The sequence below is a fragment of the Myotis davidii genome, unplaced genomic scaffold (assembly GCF_000327345.1).
Source record: "Myotis davidii unplaced genomic scaffold, ASM32734v1 scaffold143, whole genome shotgun sequence".
In the NCBI taxonomy this organism is placed as follows: domain Eukaryota; kingdom Metazoa; phylum Chordata; class Mammalia; order Chiroptera; family Vespertilionidae; genus Myotis; species Myotis davidii.
In genome coordinates, this window is record NW_006294876.1 from 8,676,010 (window position 1) to 8,686,437 (window position 10,428).

The 10,428-nt window shown below is 44.6% G+C and overlaps 2 protein-coding genes across 2 annotated transcripts in view; one reads left to right on the plus strand and one right to left on the minus strand.

The window, feature by feature from the left end:
• The window catches only part of NNT (nicotinamide nucleotide transhydrogenase), a 78,756-nt gene extending 78,369 nt beyond the window's left edge, over positions 1-387 (minus strand). Inside the window, exon 1 of the mRNA XM_006769468.2 lies at positions 128-387. The gene's annotated coding sequence lies outside the window, so the exon portion shown is untranslated. The remainder of the gene's footprint in view (positions 1-127) is intronic.
• A 145-nt stretch (positions 388-532) lies between these two features.
• Positions 533-10,428, plus strand: part of PAIP1 (poly(A) binding protein interacting protein 1) — a 37,093-nt gene continuing 27,197 nt past the window's right edge. The window contains exon 1 of the mRNA XM_015567638.1: positions 533-605. The gene's annotated coding sequence lies outside the window, so the exon portion shown is untranslated. The remainder of the gene's footprint in view (positions 606-10,428) is intronic.

The following is a 10,428-nucleotide window of genomic DNA, read 5'->3' on the forward strand; positions in this document are numbered from 1 at the left end:
GCCCCGGCCAGGTACCCCCAAGGGCCCTGCACTGTCCTCGGTGCAGCCGCAACTCCTTTGTCTCGGCGCCCCGCCGCCCCCCGCCCCGCCTCCGCGCTCTCCCTCGGCCCCTGCTTGTCAATCAAACCTGGAGCCAAACCCGGGCGCTGGGGTTTTCTGGGCTGCACTTGATCTCTCTCCCTGGAGAGCCGCTTACAAAGTGTGATTTCCTCCCTAGCGTCCCACCAGGACACAGAAGAGGATAATGTAACTCCGCTCCCGGTGCCTGCTGTTCCTCCACCTCTCTAGGAAAAAATCAGAATTTCTGTAACCAGAGAGGACCAAAAAGGGAGTGGGAAGGAAGCCAGGGGGCGGGGAAGGGCGGAATGGGGGCGTTTTGTATTTCCTTTCTGGCCAGAGAAGTAGAGTTGAGTTCCTCGGGAAAGATGTGAGAGCCTGAAAATGAACACACATCTGCGCCTTCCACAGGCTGGGCCAGAGGAAGCCGCGTGCTAACGGCAGAATCCAGTGCCCTTGGAGGCTGTGTGTCCCCACCAGGCCTCGGCTGGGCTGAGCAGACGCGCTCAAGGACTCCAAAGCACGACTTAGCTGTTCTCTGCACGCAGGTCTGTTACTTAGTCTGCAGGTGTTTTCTGATTCAAAGTGGGAGGAATGAAATATAGAGGATAAAATGGCTCGTTTCCCCTAAAGCTGAATCATCGGGAGGCTTCAGTAAGAGAGGTCTCTGCTTTGCACTTTAATTGGCATATCTAAGATGAGGGGAAAAATGAATCTTGCCCAGCTGGTGTGGCTCAGAGGTTGAGCATCTACCTATGAACCAAGAGGTCGCCAGTTTGATTCCAGGTTAGGGCACAAGCTGGGTTGCAGGCTTGATCCCCCTAGGGGGCCTGCAGGAAGCAGTCAGCCAATGATTCTCTCTCATCATTGATGTTTCTATCTCTCTCTCCTCTCCCTTCCTCTCTGAAATCAATAAAAATACATTCTAAAAAGTTATGAATCTAAAACATATTCCATATTCTCAAAAAGAAATAAATCGCAGAGAAACCCTTACTTTGAGAACATATCTTGTGTTTAACTGGCCCAGAGGTCATTCACCTAATGGACTCTCACTGTCATGTCCCTGTGCAACAAGGCCGGGTCCTAGGAGAGTTCACACACAGGAAGAGACACAGCCAGGTGTTTAAAATCATAATGAACCATGATTAGTGCAACCGGAGGGACAGGTTCCAGATACTGCAGGTACATTGAGTCAGAAGTAATGGATAAGGATTAAAACTAAGATCCTTTCACAAGATATGTAAGACAAAACGTTATGCTACATAATTTAAACATGTACAGTGCTGCATGTCAATTATATCTCAATAAAACTAGGGGAAAAACTAAGCTCTTGTTTTAAAATGCATGTGTGTGGGGGGGGGGAGGGGGTCTTAGGGGTTTGCTTTTTTTCTCTTCAAAGCTTAAAAGTCAGTGGTTCTCAACAGGACAGTTTTGTCCCAGGGTGTCTGGAGACATTTCGGTGGTTACAGCTCTAAGGGGCGGTATCTAGTGGGTAGAGGCCAGGGATGCTGCCAAAGTGTGCATTACACAGGACAGCCCTTTACAACAAAGAAGTATGATCCCAGACATCAATAGTTCTAAGACTGAGCCCTAACCGGTTAGGCTCAGTGGATAGAGCGTCGGCCTGTGGACTGAAGGGTCCTAGGTTCGATTCCAGTTAAGGACTTGTACCTTGGTTGCGGCACATCCCCAGTAGGGGGCGTGCAGGAGGCAGCTGATGGATGTTTCTAACTCTATCGCTCTTCTTCCCTCTCTGTAAAAAAATAGTTCTAAGATTGAGAAACACTGGCTTAAAAAAATGTTCAGTGGGTTATGTAACTTACTTATCATTATACCATATGAGAACGAATCCAAAGATGACGTACAACTTTTCACTTACTCTGTTAAATAGTAAGCATGTGGTAATTTTTTAAATTCATCCGGCTCATTTGCCCAACATAATTTGGGTGCTATTGCTCCAGGTGAAAACATGTGCCATTTGGAAGCGTCTGTTTCAGACCTTTAACTCCTACATAGTCAGTACAATGTATTCCCAAGGAAAATTGGATTAAGTCCCAAAGTTTGTAAGGTAGTTGCTTCTGACTCTTAGCCACTGTCTTGTATAAAATTTTTGCAAAGATTTCATACCCCACTAGGTTGTGAGGGCTTTGTCCATTTTGATATCTGCTTCCTCCTTCGCTTTCCCAGCCACCAAACAGTCATGCTCACCTAAATGCAAGTTTTCATTACACATTGTTCCAAGATGGGACACTTACATTTTAAATGTACTTCAAAATTAGGGTACACGTCAAAATTTAAACGCTCTGAAATTTAGGAGACTGTACACAAATGCTTAAAGAGAGTGTAACCTATACTTAATATTTAGAGTCCTAATCTATCAAAAGCAACAAAGATGACGTCTTTAGAACAGTGGTTCTCAATCTTCCTAATGCCGCGACCCTTTCATACAGTTCCTCATGTTGTGGTGACCCCCAACCATAAAATTATTTTCGTTGCTACTTCATAACTGTAATTTTGCTACTGTTATGAGTCGTAATGTAAATATCTGATATGCAGGATGTATTTTCATGGTTACAAATTGAACATAATTAAAGCATAGTGGTGAATCACAAAACCAATATGTAATTATATATGGGTTTTCCGATGGTCTTAGGCGACCCCTGTGAAAGGGTTGTTCGACCTCCAAGGGGGTCGCGACCCACAGGTTGAGAACCACTGCTTTAGAAGAATGCAGTACACCATTAGGGTCTGTGGAGATGAAGGTACCAAGGGAAGCAAGGAAGACAGAGCCCCTTCAGAGAGAAAGATGTCGCTGTGAGCATCGAGGCTCCCCATGTGCACCTCCCATTCATTTGCCTGGATTAACCTATCACTCCTGTATTTCACTGGAGATGGGATGTTCTCACAGAAGCCTCTCCTGACTACCCAAGATTGAGTGAGGTGCCCTCCCATTAAAGCCCGTTGTGACATAATTATAACATTTAAAGTTCTGTAGTACTATCGCCTGTCTGCTTGCCACGTGCAAGCTTCTTGAGCAGCGGTTCTCAACCTGTGGGTCGCGACCCCTTTGGCAGTCGAATGACCCTTTCACAGGGGTCTCCTAAGTCCATCCTGCATATCAGATATTTACATTACGATTCAGTAGCAACAGTAGTAACAGTAGCAACATTACAGTTATGAAGTAGCAATGAAAATAATTTTATGGTTGGGTCACAACATGAGGAACTGTTTTAAAGGGCCAGAAGGTTGAGAACCACTGTTCTTGAGGCTAGACATTTCATCTTATTTACTGATATGCCACCAGCACCTATAAGACTGACTTTGTTGGGTAGTCAACAAATATCCGCTAGGAAGAAACACATTGTGAGTGTCCTGGAGATGCTGCAACAGAAAGAAGCTGCTGGCTTTGACCTCATGTCAGCAAACAGCATGCATGTGCTGTGCCGGAGAGATAGGGAGACAGAACATGCCAATAGCAAAAGACTATAACTTGACATTTATACATTATACATTGATGTTCCTGATTGTCTTTCAAATGCCCATTTTGGACTCTGAAAATAGCATTCCCAGCCAGCTATTACATTACCTTGTTGCTGGCCAGCTAGCACTTTAGTTCAATCAGTTGAATTGTGCAATTACTAGAATATTGCCTGTTGTAATTATCCATCCAGAACTTCCTCTCAAATATTCAACTCTTATATCTCATGTTCTGAGCACCACTTTCTTATTTCTAATGCTCTTCTCTCTTTGAACGATGCCCCCACTAATCCATATTAACATGCAAGCTACTCTGATGATTTGGGCAGAGACGAGTGAACAGAATGACCAGGGAAGAAGGAGTAATGGAACAGGAAGGAATAAGGTGTATTTATATGTGTTTGGTTTTTGAAACTTTTTATTTAGAGCTAATTGTAGGTACACATGCAGCTGTAAGAAATAATATGGAGGGATCTCATTTACCCTTCACCCAGTTCTCCCAACATCTTGCATAACTGTAACACACATCCAGAAATTTGATAATATACAACTAAGGTGGGCTGTGTGGGGGTTCTTTCCTGACTTCATGCAGGAAGGATTTCACAGAATGAATCCGGGTGATTTTTAGAGAACCTGTGTTAAAGCTGGGGACAATGAAACAAGAAAGGGCCTAGAATAGAAGAAGCAACAGGAGGAGATATAAGCCTGGGCTGGGCTGCTTTGGCTCACTAACAAGTCAGAGTTCAGGGGCTTAGCTCAGGATGAGCTGCTGCTCCCAGGTTGCAAGTCTCATGGGAGCTCTTAGAGCAGTGGTTCTCAACCTGTGGGTCGCGACCCCTTTGGCGATGGAACAACCCTTTCACAGGGGTCGCCTAAGACCATCCTGCATATCAGATACTTACATGACGATTCATAACAGTAGCAACATTACAGTGATGAAGTAGCAACGAAAATAATGTTATGGTTGGGTCACAACGTGAGGAACTGTATTTAAAGGGCCAGAAGGTTGAGAACCATAGAGTTTAGCAACTATGTGCCGGTGAGGGGGAAAGGGGAAGGAAAGGAACCAGCATGCTCCTGGGAGGGAGAGCACTTGCTGGGACTTTCGTTTTGAGGTTTTTGTTTTGTTTTGGTTTTGGTTAACCCTCACCAGAGGATATTTTTCCGTTGATTTTTAGAGAGAGTGGAAAGGAGGAGAGACAGAAGTGTCGATGTGAGAGAAACACATCAATTGGTTGCCTTCTGCACACACCCCGACCAGGGCCAGGGAAGCTGCAATATCCACTGAGTTAAACCAGCTAGGGCTGTTTTAATGGCTGGGAGTTTAGGAGACGTCTTAGTGGAGAATCAATAGGCTACTCATCAGCTTTATGCTGATGTGCCAAAATGGGATTTATGCTCTTAACTTCATCTGTCCTTGGGTCTGGTTGACACAAATGGCACTAGTTGGATGGCTATCCTCTCCCTGATAGGGTGGTTTAAGCTATTTACCTTCTTGTTGGGGAGAAGTATAAATTATTTACTCTCAAGTGTCCTTGGTTTAAGGAAGATAGGATTTACTAGGTGGCTGCAAACTGCATGGCCATTTAACTCTCTGTCTCATTTTCCCTTCACCATTTGTCCTGGCTTACTAACATGTCTCGGCGATAGTGGGGATCCAAAGAAAAGCAGGACGATTGTAGGTGAGTCCTATTACTTTTTAAAATATATTTTTATTGATTTCGGAGAGGGAGAGATAGAAACGTCAGTGATGAGAGAGAATCATTGATGGGCTGCCTCCTGCATGCCCCACACTGAAGATGGAGCCCCCAACCGGGCATGTGCCCTGACTGGGAACCAAACTGCGACCTCCTGGTTCATAAGGCAATGCTCAACCACTGAGCCACGGCGGCTGGGCTAACAAGCCTGTGAAGTGCCAAGTAGTACTGGGTTAGAATCTCTAAGTGTAGAGATGAAAAGTGTCTTCTGCCGCCCTGGCAGGGTAGCTCAGTTGGTTAGAGTGTCATCCCAATATGCCAGGGCACATGCAAGAACAGACCAATGAATGTATAAATAAGTGGAACAACAAATCAATGTGTGTGTCGTGTGTCTCTCATCAATAAATAAAATAAAATAAAAATAAAAGGTGTCGCCCTAGCCGGTTTGACTCGGTGGATAGAGCATCAGACTGCAGACTGAAGGGTCCCAGGTTCGATTCGGGTCAAGGGCACATACCTGGGTGCGGGCTCAGTCCCCAGAGAGGGGCATGCAGGAGGCAGCCAATCAGTGATTCTCTCTCATCATTGATGTTTCTATCTCTCCCTCTTCCTTCCTCTCTGAAATCAATAAAAATATATTTTTTAAAAAAATAAAAGGTGTCCTCTGCCTTCAGGCTAGTTTAGTGGAGGAGACAGTTGAATAAACCAAATATTAACGATCCAGCATACAAGTGCCAAGATAGAGTTTTCCCAGCATGCCACTGACACGAAGGGAGAATTGGAGCTTAGCCAGCTGGGGGAGGTCGCCCTGGAGACAGATCTTTCCCATAGTTCACAGCAGGCCTCTCCCCAGATGACAACATATTTTGCAACCTCTCAGAATTGAGCCCTCCTTCTCTCATGTCATCATAAATCCATAAGAAAGGCTTAACTGTGGAGGAGGAGCATTTTTAATGGTTCTTTTCAGAGTCCCAAATGGGGTGTGTGTGTGTGTGTGTGTGTGTGTGTGTGCACGCGCGTGTGGTCGGCCTCTTCGTATTTTGCAACACCTAGCACCTGGCAGTTAGCCCTAAAACTGTTCCCGGATGAATTTGAGCTCTCAAAATATCTTGGCGCCCTTTTGTTGTAAAATGAGGATGATTGGAATGTCTACTTCAGAGGATATGGCGATTAAATAAAATGATAAAAGTAAAGCTCTTGGAACTGTGGCTGCAACATAATAATCAATAAATATTAGCTATTGTTATGATTGTGAATCCAGTCCCATTCATGTAATCCCCAAGTGGACCTTTCATACATTATTAGACCTACAGTTACATCAGAATAAACAGGGAAACAGTTACATCAGAATAAAAAGAATAACATCTTAATCACCTAACTTATCAACAAAATGAGCCTGTAAAGATGGAGATAAAAATCTCAGGTGGAGCCCTGACCGGTTTGGCCCAGTGGATAGAGCGTCGGGCTGCGGAGTGAAGGGTCCCAGGTTCGATTCCGGTCAAGACCCGCAACCTTGGTTGCGGGCACATCCCCAGTAGGGGGTGTGCAGGAGGCAGCTGTCAATGTTTCTCTCTCATCGATGTTTCCAACCCTCTATCCCTCTCCCTTCCTCTCTGTAAAAAATCAATAATATATATATATTTTTTTAAATCTCAGGTCGACAAAAGGTGCTATCACAAAAGTTTTAAGGGAACAAAGGGGTGATGAGTGCAAACAAAAGCCTGGACAGAATTGAGGCATTACTTCCTTGGAGCATGCAGCATAACTCACTCTAACTGTTTTCAAGTGAAGAGAGAATACACCACTTTGGCATATTGATTATTTTGAGTTAAATTTACTTAAGAAACAGCCAGTAGAAGGACATTCTAACCCTCCTTTGCCCCCTGAAAGCAGGAAATCAATCTCCACCTGAAGGTCCCCTCCCTGGACCAAGAGGTTCGAAGCATCCTTATCACCAGAAAAAGGGAATTAAGGTTGAGAAGGCTTCGTAAGCAAGAATTATTACGTCCTCACCAATCTGCTACCTCAAGCCCAAACCTCTTTATTTTGCCAATTCTTCACAAGTGTATTGTCTTCTTGTCTAAAAGGTATAAAAGCTGCCTCCTTTGGTCACTTCGGGGAGTTTCCTATTTTTATAGGCTCCTGTCCATACAAAATTAAATTTGTTTTTCTCTTGCTAATCTGTGTTAGTCAACTAGTTATCAGACTAGCCAAACAACCTAGAAGGGGAGAAGGGACAAGTTTTCTGTCCTTACATGAGCATACAGTTTGTGGGTCTTTCCTATATAATAAAAAAGTCCAGCCCAGCAGGTGTGGCTCAGTGGTTGAGCAACTATGAACCAGGAGGTCATAGTTCGATGGATTCCCCCTCTGGCCACATGTCTGGGTTTTGGGCTCAATCCCCAGTAGGGGATATATAGGAATGGGTTGCTCAATGATTCTCATCATGGATGTTTCTCTTTCTCCCTCTGAAATCAATAAAATACATATATTTTAAAGTCCAGCAAGAAGTGATTGACGGAGGAAACCACTGGAAGATGGCAGCATAAGTAAATGCCTGTAATCACTGCCTCCCACAACCACATCAAAACTACAACTAAAATACAGAACAACCATCATCCAGAACCACTGGAAAGCTGGCTGAATGGAAGTCCTACAATTAGAGAAGTAAAGAAGAAAGCACACTGAGGCTGGTAGGAGGTGCAGGGTGTGGAACAGGATGGTCCGGCACCCACATGGGCCGCTTTTTTAATTGGGAGGGAGATCATTTCTGCGGAGGAGCAAGGGTTCCCAGCACCACACCAGAAGCCCAGCCCAGGGGCCCAGAGCTGGGGAAAGAAGTCTCTGCGGGCAGTAATAACTACGGGCTATAAAAACCAGTGCAGATTGGGGCTCAGTGACACAGAGGCTGCTGGAGAACCGGCTGTTTCTCTTAAAAGGCCGGCACCACAAACTGAACTTACAAGGTCCTGCTTCCTCTGAGCTCCAGCACCAGGGCAAGGCGTTGGGGGACACAGACCCATATGAGGAGGAACTGGATTGTCTGGCATCAAGGCAGGAACTTGGGGTCAGCTTTCTCCTAGACAGAGGTAGCTCACAGGGATCACTGTTTCTATGCTGGGACCTCCCCGGTCGCAGAGCTGACTGACAGCCATTTGTTTGCTCCACCCTGGTGATTCCCTAAGACCCCACCTCATCCAATTTACAATCCCTCCCAAGCTGTGTGCAGTGGCTTTTGCATATGAATGGCCTTTCCTCGCTGAGGGTAAATCTCTCAAACAAGCTGCAGCTGGGTAAGGGAGCCCCAAACTGATCAATAAAAGGCCCAAGACCCAGCACCAGCCGGCCTTGCTTCAAAGCTGGGCCTCATCTGGGCACTTCCAAACCTGATACAAAGAGGAGGAATCTGCAAATCTTTCTGGAGCTCCTGCTGGGTGGCCCCAGGCAGTGGCTGACTTTGCACCTTCCTGGAGACCCCAGTGGTCAGTGTCAGACCATACCAGATTACAACTCTACACATCTATAAGTGACATACTCAAGGGGCTGACTCAATGAGCACCAAAGCCCACTGAAGCAAGTCCTGCTCCATAGGGGTGTCTCCTGCATAGCAGCTCTACCACTGTAGTTGCAGCTGGTCCTCACAGCCAATTGGCCTGGAGGACAATTCCTCCCAGTGACACCAACACCAACAACAATCAAGGCTCAACTACAACAAGACTGTGTTCACAGCCCCTAAAGGGATGCACCTAGAGCTCCCAGCTCAGATGACTGGAGAGGTTGAGCCACTGGGCCCTATAGAATACCTACTACACAAGGCCACTCTACCAACTCAAGGAAACATAGCAGCTCTACTCAATACATAGAAACAGACAGAGGGAAGCAGCCAAAATGCAGAGACAAAGAAACATGTCACAAATGAAAGAAATGGAAGAAAGCAAACTACTGGATATAGAGTTCAAAACCACGGTTATAAGAATCTTCTAGAAACCTCAAAAAAAAAAAAATGGAAAAGGACCAGTCAGAAATTAAGCATACATTGACTAAAATAAAGAATAATAGACAGGACATTTATAATAATCTCAACAATGAAGATTTAAAAAAAGTGACTGACAGCTACATTAAAGGATGGATTTTAATGTTATGAGCATTAACTCATCTAATTTTTATATTGTAATCTTGTCTTGCCTTTAATATATGCTTGATGCTACAACATGCTTATTTTATAGCAGAGGAAACTGAGGCTCAGAGACATTAAATCCCTAACTTGCCCAAGATCACACAAGCATATTAATACTCAGGCTTACCTTGAATCCTACATTCTTTCTCACACCAGGGAACCACACTTGCTGCTAGCTTTCTTCCCTGACTTCATTAATTTTGCTAACCATCAACAGCATAAATCATTTACTCACGATTGCCCTCATTAGGGCCATTTTTCTCAATCATTGAGGTGAAGATGTGAATGTTTTCTGTATTAGCAAGAAGAGAAAAAGGTTAATATGAGTTTTCGTTCCAAATTAAAATGATTCTCAAGATGACAAGATTGAGAAACGTTAAGCCCTGCTTAGAATACAGGGCTACACTCAATTTGGTGAGATGTTGCAATCTAAGAGTAAATAAATAGATTTTTTTCCTCCTTTTCATTACAAATATTCATGCTTACTTGACTTTGGCACTGTCAGGCCTGACAAAAACAGTAATTTACACATGATGTCTATAGAAATTTTCTGTGCAGCCCAGAAGCCACTGGCCACATGCAGCTATCGATCACGTAGATGCCTAATCACAACTGAGACCTGCAGAAAGTGTAAAATACACATTGGATTTTGATTAGCATGAAAAAAAGGAAACATCTCATTCATATTTTACGTTGATTTCATGTTGAAATACCATTTTGGAGATAGCGGGTTAAATACATTAAAATTCATTCCACCTGTTTCTTCTTACTCCTTTCATGTGGCTTCCAGAAAACGTGTAATTTCCTAAGTGACCTGCCTTTGTGACTCGCACTCTATACTTATTGCACAGCCCTGGTACATGAAAAAAGCGGGGCGTTTCATTGAAAAGTAGTGTATTTCCTTAAAATTTCCGCGGGGGAAGAAAAGGGAAGCGACTGAGCATGGTCCCAGGGTTGCAGTGAGCGAAAGGCGGGGGCGTAGCCAGACTCTGCTCCCGCCCGGCGCTAACGGAGCAAGTG